Here is a 12,466-nt window from a genome sequence, read left to right on the forward strand (position 1 = left end):
TCAGGTCAGTCAGGTTTTAGCTTTCTCTGAAATATATGATTGAGTAGACAGTTCAGCTGATGTCACCAGGAAGCACTCAGCTTAAAGTGTTTAAAAAAGCAGTATCTTCAGCACTAGGGATGCCTCTTATAGCTCTGCGTAGAATGATCTTGTATTGTTTGGAAGTTAGAAGGGTTCCAGCACACACTAATAGAATTAGAACAATTAGAACAGTTGCCAGTTAAATTATATTTCTGCTATGTTGGTGACAAGGCGAAACAGTGGTTCATGCTGTTGCCTCACTGATTTTTATGCACATAGCCAAAGACATACACAGTGGTTAGTCTGCTTGCTCACTTTAAATTTACTCTAAATTAGTAAGTGAAGACGTGTGTGTGGCGGTGAATTAGCGCTCTGTCCAAGACCGTTTCTTGCTTAGTACCCAGTGCTGAATAGGCTCCAGCCTTCTAAACTTCATTAAGAGGGTTTTGTAATGTTTTTATGTATTGTGACAGAGGACCCAATAGAGAGTGTGATTAAAGAAAACTTAACATAGATGTATTGGTGGCAAGTGCACTGGCAATGATAATGGTTCCAGTTGTACAACCCTCTAGACAGGTTGTGGTATGCCTCAATATAATGGATTATGACCACGCATTCAGTACTTTCTGATTCACAAATATGGATGGAGGACAGTGGGGAACCACAAAATGCAGGTCAGGGGTTCCTTAAGCCAAAAAACCACAATATGAAGAAATACAATCAACTGATGACTTAAATGACTATTTCTCAGATTGGAATATTGTGATTAGGAAGTCTGTGTTGCTTAAATAGTATGTCGAGTTCAAGAAATCAGAAGAAAATGGCGGAAAGAAAATTCTTCCAATTTTTGCTTTGCTCCTGCCCCCATAATAACCTATCATTTATGTGGGAGTAATGAAAGCTTTAGATTCATCAAAAAGTTTGATCCCTCAACATTTTAGTGTCTTCTGATATGGAAAACATTGATATCTTGATGATGGGTGTCTGTCAGTCTGTGTGTGTGTGTGTCTGTGTGTCACAGTTTCTTGAGGAGGTGTACAGCTAAAACAGCTGGATAGAAAAATACCAAACTTGAAACTTAAGCCTGATATGACATGACAATATGCTGATTAGCTTTTGAACCAAATCATGCAAGAGAAAGAGGTCCTTTAGAGCAGGGATGTCGAACTACAGTCCTGAAGGGCTGCAGTGTCTGCGGGTTTTCATTCTAACCCATTTCCTAATCAATGACCAGTTTTTACTGCTAATTAACATATTTTCCATTCATTTTAATAGTCCTATTTTTAAGGATTCAGTCCTCTAAATTGATTTTTCTCCAATAAATGGCAGCTAAACAGAAATGAGAAATGAAATGAGCCAACTAATGACCAGCTAAATTGAGGTGTCAAACTCCAACCAAAATTTCACTCCAACCAGTTTCTTAATGAGGAGCCAATTCTTGCTGGTAATTAAACCCGTTATTTAATTCCATAGCCATTTCCAAAACTGTGGATGGTCTGTTTTTCTAAGAACACAGTCAAAATGTTTTGGTGACCTTAGTAGATTAAACTTACTAAGACCTCCAACTTTTCTTTATTTTTAGATACTGTGGTTAGCTGGTGGCTTGTTTTGCATCTCATTATCGTTAGGCTGCTAATTAAGGGAAAAGAATCAAGTAAGAGGTCCAAGTCAATTTAATCAAAATTAAGGCAAAAGAAATTAATTAGCAGAAAAAACTGGTCACTAATTAAGAACATGGTTAGAATGAAAACCTGCAGCCACTGCGGCTCTCCAGGACTGGAGTTCGACACCCGTGCTTTAGAGGAACCCTCAAATATGTTATTCTGCAATTAATTATGAATTCTTCTCATCAATTGCTATCGTAATGACCTATTTTATGATCAGAAAGATCAGCATCAGAGCGGTAAATAATTACTGAAATGTTATAGAATAGTTCGGGTTACTTAGTTCCTAGGGGGCAATTTTTAAATTCACGTCCAAATTTTTAACTCTTGAATTTATTTGAACTCTAACTTAATTAACTTGTTACCACTAAGTCAATTAATGACAAACTTTTACAAAACACCATTGCTTTGAGAATGTTCTGTTCTTTTAATTTTTAATATCTAATAAATCAATGCAATCAATATTTTATCTCGACATAAGTACTGTATTTCAATTCTGTTGACTAAAAAACACTTTTTCTTTTACTTTAACTTCTTCTGCCTACCCATTAATCATCTATAATCAGACTCATTCTGGGACAACCAGTCCATAACAGTACTCTGTGAAAAAAGTATTGAAAATGCTGATTGTATCATACCAAATTATTTGTAATTTTTTTCTGGGTTTAAACATTTTAGCAATTTTTCTTTAGTGGCTCTTCTTTGAAACAGGCTTCCCTCCAAATGGCCTGTTAACTGAGTGTGGCCAGCCCTGAGCCCACTATTTGATGTAAAGAGACTAACATGTTGCTTGCGTTTGCTTGTGATTTTTCCTGTGTGTATATCAAAAGTGAGATAGATTCTTGATTCTCAATAGGGTGAGAAGTGTGCTATTCAGTAGACCAACAAAAGGTTTAAAAGGAGAAGGTTTATTTGTTTCTACTCCTTGGAAGCAACATTTAGTAAACTGCTCTTTGTCATTGGAGGGTACTGATGCAAAACATGACAAGCATTGAGATTATGGGGAGTTGATCCAGAGGGCTGGATAATGTTTGCTGGAGCAAGTTAACTGCTTTCAGCATCTCTGCTGTACTGTTTCTGATTATAGATAATGCCAAACTATAACCAAGACAGTGAAGAGAATTTCTGAATTAACTTTTAAAGCACGATAGTCATAATTTACTGTAATGTCAGCGTATTGCATGTTTGACCTATCACTGAACCTCATTTAGTGATTTTAGGATACACCATGCCTCCCTTTTGGGTTTTCATGAATAGTAATACTGTAGAAATTACATAAAAAGTGATGTTTTCACTTAGTATATTATGTGCAGCTGCTGAAGAAAACCTCCTTTTCTCCTTTCTATGAGTGCCAAAACAACATTAAAGAACATCTGAGTGAAAAAAACTACACATTCATCATTGAAGTATATACTGCATTCTGAAGTGTTTTTAACAGATCCCCTTTTATTCCTTTAAGACCCTTTTCAATTCAATTAAGTTTATAAGAATGGTAAGAATAAAGTACTGCAAATGGTTTTTAAAAACAACTAATCAAATTAGACTTACTATTTGAGGCAGAAATTTAAAGTCAGTATGTATGTAGCTTGAAAAACAAATGACACAATCACAGATACCTAGGTAACATTATATATTATTTTATTATTTTATACTATTTTAGTTTTTAAGAACTTCTTACAGTGAATCCACCAGAACGATTTAAAAAAGTATTTAGGTCACATGCAAAACCATATCTTTAGTGACCCACAACTAAATGGAAGGCATGGGTGTCTCCTGCTTACAAAGAGGAAAAAGTAACGCCATGTTTTGTTGTTGACTCTGTTTACCAAGAAACAACACGGCTATTTGCCTCTTTCTCTTTTCCATGAGCACACTTACAGGATTTGAAATTTTACATTTACAGTACATTACATTTACTTACTGTATGTGGCTGAGGCCTTTATCCAAGGTGACTTACAATATTTATGATACAGTTGGCTACATTTCTTTTGGTTTTCCAGTTGGAGCACAGGCAGGTCAAGTGACTTGCTCATGGTCACACAGTATCAGTAGCGGGAGTTGAACCTACAAGGGTTTGAAGTCCAAAGCCTTATCCACTAAGCCACACAGCCTGCTCTGAAACCCTGTTGATGCAGATTCAGCTGAACTGTGAAGCAGTGCAAAGTAGATGACTCAAACAGAATATAAGTGAATCCCTCATAGGGGTGGAAAAAACTACAGGCAAAATGGATAATTACATAAGAGGGACATAATCTTTCCAGGCCCTATTAAAAATAAGATTGTAATTTCATGCAGAGATGAGTATATATCTGTACAAGAAGGTTGCATTTGTCCTGCCAAAGTATATGTTTTCTAATAACTTTTTTGTTTATTTTTTATAAGCCTTTCTTAACGTTAATTTCAATATCTTGAGTGTTTTGCATGGTTTTATGCAACCTGGCTGATAATTCTGAAAGTATCTAATAATATTTCAGCAAAAATGCATTTATTTGCACTTTCTGAGAATATGACTGGATAACTGACATGTAGATTTTGCAACTTGAGTATTGTGAGATAGTTTTTCTTTTTTCCATGGACACTTTTTCATTTAATTTGTCATTGTATAGCATCTGTCCGCATTTGGTTCTGTTATATCATACACAAGGCTCAGTCTTAGTAATTTAGCAAAACCAGCTTTATTCAGCTTGAAACAGGAACAGCACTGTTATTTATTTTAGCGGGATCTACCACTCTCCTATACACATACACAGCAATCAGGCAGGGTTGGGGCTAGGTTAGTGGCCAAGTTATACTGTTCCCTGCATTTATAATGTTCCTTGCATCATCCATCCATGACAGGTGCTTATAGCACAACTCTTATTGGCTTGTAGTTGCAGCGCTGTGAGCCTGCGGTTGCCCAGGCAATGGACAAGCAGTCTTCCACAGACGCGGCAATCACGCTTCGTGACGTGCTTCAGCGTGTCGTCCCATTTGTTTAGGGGGCCCCAAAAGAGGTCAGAAACCTCACCCACTTTTTTCCTCTCCACTCTGCATGAAAACATGAGATTACAATTTTTTTTATTCATCACTACAAACTACATGGGTTAAATAACATATCAACAATGATAATTTTTGTTGGAATATTTCTTTAAGATAAACAATAGAGTTTTAATATATGAGGCACCAAAAGAAACATTTTAAAGATGATCAGATTTCAAGAAAGAGCTAGGCAGTTTGTTATGGGATCTGATTTATTTGTATGTCAATGCATAGAGCAAGGGACCTGCTGAAGCTGCTCCTGTGGAAATCTTCGTAAAAGAAGCAACTATACAAAAGGTAACTTTGAAGATGAAAGTTGAGAAGAACTTCATGTGAGTAGCAGTACAGCAGACCATGTGAATCCCTACTTGCCCAGTGTTCAAGTTCAGTGGTTCCACTCCCTTTTTTGATTATCTGTTTGCTGCTTTCCTTTTCCTGGCCTAAATCTCTTTATTGGTTTAGGTCCTGTTCAGAGTGAGCCATAGTTCAATTCAGTTTACACTTATTAACAATGCTTCCACATATGGTTTCAGCATGCTATTCAATAAATTCTGAATGAATTATGAAAAAAGAAGTGTAATGTAAACACAAAACATATATTGAAAACATAATGTTGACCAAGCCCACCTTCTGTTCTCTGATATCCACTCAAGGACATTCACAGAGTTCCTGAAGCCACTCCTTTGATATCTTGGCTGTGTCCTTAGGGTCGTTGTCCTGCTGAAAGATGAACCGTCGCTCCAATCTGAGGTCAAGAGCGCTCTGGAGCAGGTTTTCATCCAGGATGTCTCTGTACATTGCTGCAGTCATCTTTCCCTTTATCCTGACTAGTCTCCCAGTTTCTCTGCTGAAAACTCCAGTTTCCCTGCTGAAAAACATCCCCACAGCATGATGCTGCCACCACCATGCTTCACTGTAGGGATGGTATTGGCCTGGTGATGAGCGGTGCCTGGTTTCCTCCAAATGTGACGCCTGGCATTCACACCAAAGTTCAATCTTTGTCTCATCAGACCAGAGAATTTTGTTTCTCATGGTCTGAGAGTCCTTCACGTGCTTTTTGGCAAACTCCAGGCGGGCTTCCATGTGCCTTTTATTAAGGAGTGGCTTCTGTCTGGCCACTCTACCATACAGGCCTGATTCATGGATTGCTGCAGAGATGGTTGTCCTTCTGGAAGATTCTCCTCTCTCCACAGAGGACCTCTGGAGCTCTGACAGAGTGACCATCGGGTTCTTGGTCACCTCCCAGACTAAGGCCCTTCTCCCCCCGATCGCTCAGTTTAGATGGCCGGCCAGCTCTAGGAAGAGTCCTGGTGGTTTCGAACTTCTTCCACTGACGGATGATGGAGGCCATTTTTCTGTAACCTTCCCCAGATTTTTGCCTCGAGACAATCCTGTCTCGGAGGTCTACAGACAATTCCTTTGACTTCATGCTTGGTTTGTGCTCTGACATGAACTGTTAACTGTGGGACCTTATATAGACAGGTGTGTGCCTTTCCAAACCATGTCCAATCAACTGAATTTACCACAGGTGGACTCCAATTAAGCTGCAGAAACATCTCAAGGATGATCAGGGGAAACAGGATGCACCTGAGCTCAATTTTGAGCTTCATGACAAAAGCTGTGAATACTTACATAAATATGCTTTCTCAATTTTTTTATTTTTATTAAATTTGCAAAAATCTCCAGTAAACTTTTTCACGTTGTCATTATGGGGTGTTGTTTGTAGAATTCTGAGGAAAAAAATGAATTTAATCCATTTTGGAATAAGGGAAAAAGTGATGCGCTGTGAATACTTTCCGGATGCACTGTAATACGCTGCAACTCCAGTAAGCCCAACACTAGCAAGTGACACCCGCCTCCAGGGAACAAGAGAACAAAATGGAAGCACCCAAAAGTATCACAAAGCAGCAAAAACAAGACATAAACATTTACTAACTTCATTAAAATGAAACTTAAAGGAGAACTAAATTACAGAAATCTCAAGCCATGTTCTCCTCTTCAATCAACACCTCCAGGCATTTTGCCACTACTGAGTTTGAATCAATGCCAGCACTGTGCACAAGTTCAGCATGAATAGCTCATAATAGCCTTAGAAGATGAGGAAAGGTTTCCAATTCAGCATATTATTGAGCTGTTACACTTCTCTTATAATTGTAATCCTCTTGTCTATTAGATATAGACAAGCTGCATATATTTTACATCCAATTTATGTGACTACATGGGTAAGAAAAAGATTTCTCTTTCTTTAGTTTTATTACTGTTTATGCAAGTCAATACCCCCCTTCATCTATGTTATTTAAGTGCTCTAAAACACTTGGTTCTGTGATGAGGATGTCATCTGACTAAACACATAAATTTGAGTGTTCATTACTCTTTGAACTACCAAAGGGAAGACATTTATGGTAAAATAAACTCTTCAGTGTGATTATCTCAGAGTGAAATCTGCAGACTGACCTTGCATCAGGTACGAGGCAGGAAATGACCTTATAGTGAGCCTAATTAACTTGTTGTCATGTGCTGAAGGCATTCTAGTAATAGAAAATAATCAGAAACAACTCAGTTAGGGAAGTTGCTCCAGTGTTTATTTAGATTGGTTAAAGTCTGCAAATGGTAAGGAAGTGTATGGATCAATGGAGAACACAAAAATTGGGCATACACAGCTGAAGCGGGAGGGAGCCTGACTACAAATGCTGTTTGCGAGGGGACAGTGTCAGCAAAGATACCTTAAGTAATTTTAGTAAAGAGGTTAATGACTCCATCCAGCAGGATGAATTCTGCTATAGTTGGTGGCTACTTTGCACAAGGCTGGGAAGAGTTATGAATGGCATTAAAGGACAAGCTTTAAGAAGAAAATTTACCATTATGTACTCCTAATATTAACATCATATCACAATAATACTCTTCGAAATGATGACAATCTAAGGACACATTTAAATAAAATGACTAAAAAGTACAAGTAATGCTAGAAGAACCATTTACACCCTTGGAGATCTCTGATTCGCCACCCAAAATAAATGCTGTTTCTTCAGCAGTTGTTCCTCAGTTGTAAAAACTCAATGTTTTACAATGAGTCTTATCTTTATGGCAGTTTAACTCTTATTTATAGCCTGTGGGGATTACATTCAACATATGTAACTGTAGATAGATTCTTTGGCAAAGAATTATGTATCATATCTTTGCAAATTTCAGTAAAAATCTCATTATCAGTGACTGGATTAATCTTTTTCAATAACTTTAAAATATCAGTGCATTTGAAGATAAGATTGCATTAGTGTCATCTGTAGCCCTGTATATTACCACAGACAAGGCGAAACACAGATCCATGTACTAAACCATCAAGTCATATTGAGTTTATTACAGCCAGAAAAGCATGCATTCTGAAACTTACTGTGAAGCTTTGGAATGAATCAAAGCCTTTAATGTATAAAGGAAAGCAGCACCCCTAGGAAACTAATTCATGTTAGATAAGAGGGATTTATGCAGCCAATAAAGTCAAGGCCCATGACTGCTGTAAGATCTTTCTTTTTCATGGTAATGGATGCGTTTTTCACAAATTCCCACGAAAATGGCTTATATTATCTATGTCAGAAATTCTTTTAAATGCAATTCTGTCAAGCAGTCAAGTATATAAAATTTGTTGATTCGCATAACTGTAAATATGATGATAGATACATGAAAACAGGTATCAACATGTCAACACACTAGAACAACTTTGGGATCATTTTAGGAGGTGGCCAGTGGCTTCATTGTTGCTAATAAAACAAACATAAATAGGCTTTAAATACTCAGAAGAGCTATTTACACTAACTTTACACAATGCATAATAATGTAAAGAACATTTTTCCTTAATACAAATTTGTAATAATCTCTTTGGCCTAGCCTAGCATCCACCAATACCCACTCTCGCACCCATCTTTTCTTGACTGACAGACAAAATCTTAAAGGACTCTTAAAGGAAGCCTGTCTCTTTACTTTTCTTAGTGTTTAAGTTTTATTTTTTGCTCCAATAAACCTTGATTTGGCAGGATCACAGTAACCCAGCATATCATTACCACTTACAAAATAAAGTGGTGACATGGGTGGCATGGACAGATCTCAACTCAAGATGGCAATTGTAAAACAACTGTTTTGAGGCTGTACAAATCAACCATACTGTATATATGGTAGGAGGAAGTTAAGGGGCTCAGTTCCAACATGATGAGAGTGTGATTACAACTCATCACATTCCATTGCTCGAAGCTGCTGCAGGCAGGAACATTTCTAGGGTTCTCAGATCTACCAGCAATTACATGAGGCTGAATAACTCTTACTGGAGCCATCATCAAACTCAACTCTGGAGAAAAGTCAATGCAGCCCTTCATTAGTAATTAGGGATTGGCACCAACAAACCCAGTATTTTATTATCAAAAGCTTACAATTTTGTTTGTGTCTATACTACTACGATTAGTACTTCTGGTTGTCAGGAAACACCATCCCTGCTCTTTTAAACACGGAATGCATAAACTTTTCAGATAAGCAATGCACTTTACATCTTACAGGAGTCAGTTTACTGGTAACCCACTGGCAAAACAGAATTAAAAATGGAAAAATCTGGCTAAAAATAATTAAACAACTTGTTTAAATGTCACAGACAATGTCAGAGGATCATATTAATGTGCAAAACTGCTGGGCAGAGGAGAAGGTGCAGGCTAAGAACAACTAACTTCACAGTTACACCAAGGTTTTGAGTGATATAAATACAGATAGGCGCCACATAGCATCCAGCATCAGTCAACACGCAACCACATATACATCCTTATAGACAGCAGCACCCAATCATGCATCACTTGAGTGTTGTGGTATTATCGCTCTTTCATTTTCTGAAAATATTACTGTGAAGTGCATCATGGCTCCCAGAAAGCAAAGCCAGTGGTAGTGATAACATCAGCATGAGGCAAAGGAGAAGTACTGTATCAATTAGGAAAGTGGATAAAAGGTTATTAAAAACATGAAGAGAGAAAATCAGTGAATGTTGTTGCTCGAGATTTAGGCATATCATGCTGATCAATCATAATGATCATCATAAAACAAAGAAGAAATTATCCAGTGAAAGCTACAAGGCTAATAAAAATGTTTGAGGGACCTGTATCAGATATGGAAAAATTGCTAATGACTGTTTAGTTAAAACAGGTACACTACAGTATTCCATATATGAGGGATGTTCAAAAAGTTTCTGCACTTTTATATTTTCATTGGAAACGGTGAAGGCAGGAGGAGTAGTAATTGGTTGTGATTGAGAGTGTCATGTGACTAGTTCTGTCTGGCAAGCCGGCTGCCCTTTTAGTTTAGTATAAGAGTTGTCACCCTGTGGTGAATATGACTGTGAAACTTATAACTTGCACCAAAGAAGAATAGCGTTCTGCCAAATGCTTTTGTGGGCAGAAGGTGTGCCAACAGCAAAAATTCATCTCTGCATGTATGGTCAGTATGGGGATAAAGTTCTCTCTCGTAGAGTTGTGTATGAGTGGATTGAAATGTTCAAAAATGGCTATACTAGTGTGACAGATGCAGAGAGCTCCGGACGTCCAGTTACAGCTACGACAACGAGGAATGAAGAAAGAACTGATTTGCTAAAACAGAAGAATAGCAGTGGAAGAGGTTGCAGGAGAGCCGAATGTGAGTGTTGAATCTGCCTATGCCCTGCTTCATGACAGCCTTAAGTTCAGTAAAGTGTGTGCCAGGTGGGTGCCTAAACAACTGTCAGAGGAGCATAAGCACAAGCGCTTAGACATTTGTTCCCGAGAGTTAAAAAAAAGTAAGGAAACTTTTTGAATGTCCCTCGTAGCTTTGCTATGTACTGTATATAATGTAATGTTTGCACAACTTCTATATCACGTAATGTCCTATTTTAAAGAATGTATTTTGGATGTTAAGCTGCACATAGCTGTATACTATATTAATGTTAATCCCAGCTCTTCTCCAAACATTAGACTTCTCTCCCGAACAAAACTATCCTGACACAGCTGAAGAGTCAAAACTCTCAGCAATTGACCAGAAATGTGCCCTTTATCCAACTGTAACACAGACCCCTGGTCTATGTTGTTAAAGTAGTGCTTCTACAATGTTAAACCACAATGCATGTATGTGATCAGTGTGTGTGCCAGCATTTCTAGTAAAAAAATATGTTTGAGTATGCATGTGCCACTTGAACTGGCATTTTGAATCAGGTCAGATGCATACTCATATTAGGTGATTTAAGAGCATATTGACTGCCACACCACTATAACAGACATTCAACGCTTAGTGTTTTGAAGAATATCATTTATTACAAGCCATGACAGAATTTAACTATTGAAGAAACTGCAGAGATGAACATAGATACTAAGCAGCCTGAAGTTATGGAAATTTAGAGAATAAGGGGTGTTAAAACTCCACCCACAAATGACACAACAAACAAGCAAGGAAGTGAACAGGAAACATATCCTTACTATAAGAAAACAGCAACAAGAATATGTGAGAAAATGTATCATTTCCATTTCACTTTTGCTGACACAAAGATATATCAGAAATGCAGAAGGCACATTGTCTTAAATCTAAATTTTTGCTCTTTCAAAGTAAATTTAAAGCTTTTGTTTTTGCAAGAACAGCTTAGGTAATTTTGAAAATGTATATAAACTGCTTCATTTTAGGAAACATTTTTATGGGCCAATTTAATATATACCATGATTGTGAAGAAATAATTTTGTCTTGAAAAACACCACACTTACTCCTTTAAATTTTTGCACTGTCTATACCTCTTCCCTCACAAATTTTATTTTATGCATGTAGCTGCTGATCTCAACCGCTTTCCCTGTCCATTAAGTACTCCTGGCAGATTTCTTCACATCTTCCTGTTTCTGCCTTCTGATGTGCTATTTTTGACTTTCTGTCTTCATTCTCTATTAATATTTCCTTTTTGTCTCATCTATTCCATCTCCTGGAATGCTTGGCTATTTCCTTCACTTTTAACCAGCACAGGGTTGTTTTCCCTGGATACATTTACTGCTGTCATGCTGGAAATCCCCTGATTTTCTCTCCTTTAATTTCTTGAAAACCTCTTTCTTTAATCTAGGTTTGCTTGAACTTTTTGTGGTATGGATACACTGGTCATCTGGCTGCAATATTGAGAAGTGGCAGTCTGCTGTCCAACTGGTTAGGAGATGGTTGGCTGACAGTCAGTGTTATGATTGTAGTCATAATTTCTCCTCTATGCTTTTTTGTGTTTTATTTTTCTCTTGGGTCTGCTGTGTCTCTTGTTCCTCCATGTTCTGTCTGCGCAGGCTTTAATGATTACTGATCCTTTGGAGACCCCTTTTTACATGTCTTGGGTAGAGTGTGTAGAGTGGGTGGATGGAGGGCAACTGGAGTGATTTTTTTTTTTTGTACTCATTTTAATTGTAATTTTGACATATGATTTTACTGTTTATAACCTCATTTCTTGTTTTTTTATATCTTTATGAAGTTTTGATTACAAAAATGTATTTTAATAAATTTGTGTTTTAATGGCAGGGATTAAAATTGATGTTGGAGAATATAATGCTCTATGTAATTTGACAATTTTGCAGGCAGCATTGTTAACTTCACTGTATTAATATATAGTGAATTAATGATTTTCACAGAGATAAAACACAACAAATAAAAGCTAGTTAAACAAGGTTTTGAGGACAAAGCAGACTTAATTGTCCATAAATAAGTTTTACTTTAAAAAAAGGTGGATTCTTTTACAACAACATTTTAAAGCCATG

Source organism: Polypterus senegalus, chromosome 5 (genome assembly GCF_016835505.1).
Source record: "Polypterus senegalus isolate Bchr_013 chromosome 5, ASM1683550v1, whole genome shotgun sequence".
In the NCBI taxonomy this organism is placed as follows: Eukaryota; Metazoa; Chordata; class Cladistia; order Polypteriformes; family Polypteridae; genus Polypterus; species Polypterus senegalus.